The following is a 2,341-nucleotide window of genomic DNA, read 5'->3' on the forward strand; positions in this document are numbered from 1 at the left end:
AAAAGAAACCCAAATTCACTGCTGTCAAGTGGGATCCAACTCACAGCAACCCCTTCTTGGGTTTCTAAGGCGCTATCCCTATGGAAATAGATTGCCCAATCTTCTTTCCAAGGAGTGGCTCATGGATTTGAACTGCCAGCCTTCTGGTCAGCTGTCAAATGCCTTAGGCACTATGCTACTGGAGCTCCCTCCACCCAGCATTAAAAAAAAAAAAGAAAAAGAAAAGAACTCACTGCCATTGAGTCAGATCTGACTCATAGTGACCCCTCCTTGAGTTTCCAAGGCGGGATCTCTATGAAAGTAGATTTCCCAATCTTCCTTCCAAGAGTGGGTGGTGGGTTTGAACTGTAAGTCTTCTGGTTAGCAGTCAAATGCCTTAGGCACTGCATTACCAGAGCTCCGACCCCTGCATAGACATACCTACTACACACACCTAATTGTTCAGCCTGTCCACGCATCTATCCACCCCTATATCAATGTTTGCCTTCACTGATAACGCAGTACTGTATGTGCAAAAGGGTTTGCCTTTGTTGTCTGTACCTCCCATGCATCTCTCTATGTCTTCCTCTTCCTCAGTGCTACTGTGTTGATCACTCACATTGGTAACAAGCATTCTTATACACTACTGATAACACTACTGATAAAGATGTAAAATGGTACACACTTTTTGGCAGATGAGGGGAAAAATACTTACCAAATTTTAACTTTGCTTCCTTTAGCACATACTTATGCACACAAATTACTTTTGTAATTTAACCAATGGAAATAATTTCAGATATATTGTAAGATATCTCAATAAGGACGTCGATCACAATATTATATTGCAATTGCCCCCAAAATTGAAATTACTTAAATCATATCAGGTGGGGTTTGTTTAAATAGATTATGATATACACACTATAATATTCTTCAGCTTTTAAAATGGATAAGATGTAATTGTAGGTATTGAAATTCTAAGAATTCTACTGTGTAATATGGAGAGGAAAAAACAGGTTACAGAACAGGATGGTGTTTTGACATATATAAATTCCTTTCTACTTGATACACTCTGTGTTGTATGAACTTTTGCAACAATAGTGTGTTACATTTATAATGGATTTTTTAAGTAGTAAAGGTAATTCTAGTTTGGAATAAAGAAGAGAGAAATTATAAATGAAAATAAGTCTCCCATGATCCTGGGTTCAGGAGTGTGGAGAGAGAGCTGGGATTCAGTGTCCTTGGTCATTCTCTATGATGCTAAACTCAGTTGATCCATCCCACTCTAGAAATGATGCCAAGATAAAGCCATTCCATGGCGCTTTGGATGAATGCTCAGATGGCAGAATTACCAGAGACACAAGTGTTCTTTGAGGTAAACAATCAGCTGTTTGGCAGCAGTAGAAGGAGTGACGATGGAGCATGTCCTAACTCTCAGGGTAAACAGAGTGAGACAGTCTTTCTATTCATTCATTCTAGTAGAATCAGAGAACACTAGCTGTAGAAGAACCTTGATAATTACCTTGTGCCTTCTGCCAAGTGTAACTGGAAAAATAGACTTAGGAAAGGTAAAGACTTTTTCAAGGTCACCAGTACTATGAATGAGAGGAAGTGGTGAGGTGAGGACTACATCACAGGTATCTCCCACAGTTTTCGTGATCCTTACAGGAAGTGCACTCTTTGTATCCATGAAGTTTGTCTGGTGACTGGAAAGAGTTGGAAAGAGGCATCTTTCCCTATGTCTTAACAATGTTGGCAGACTTGACTTGAAAGGGAGGTAGTATAAGCTGGACAGTTGGTCTAAACCTTGATGACTTTTTTACAGATGTAATGAAACACCCAGTACACTTATTGTCCTGTCTTTACCCATCTGTTAAACCTACTCTCTGAGAAGGCACAATGCAGGTCAAATGTAAGTTTTGGGGAGATGAAGCAGGAAATATCAGTGGCACAGTAGAATTATCAGAAATGGGCAGCTGTCCTAAAAGGGATACTAGAAGGCAGCTCCAGCTAGAGAAGGGCAGGACGGAAGACTGAGCGTGGCAAGATGAGTTGATGTTCTAGGTTAGAGACATATGCACCTACTAAGGGAAAATTACAGTGAGACATCACCATGTGACATGTATTTAGAGATATGCATTGTCTTAGCTGGGAACTTTGGGGACTAAGACTAAGAATTCAGAGGCAAATTTTATATTGGATATTGTGGGTGTTTTTTGGAAATGTTGAGGTAATGTTTAGATTATAAATACTTTTCAAAGGGTTTTAAATATATGAGAAAGCACAGATGTGAGAATTATTTGGATCTTAAGATATATTATACATGTCAATGAAGTTCTTAAATTTAGAAACAGCTATATGAACT

Source organism: Orycteropus afer, unplaced genomic scaffold, assembly GCF_000298275.1.
Source record: "Orycteropus afer afer isolate SDZICR_OR568_19922 unplaced genomic scaffold, OryAfe1.0 scaffold00042, whole genome shotgun sequence".
Taxonomy (NCBI): domain Eukaryota; kingdom Metazoa; phylum Chordata; class Mammalia; order Tubulidentata; family Orycteropodidae; genus Orycteropus; species Orycteropus afer.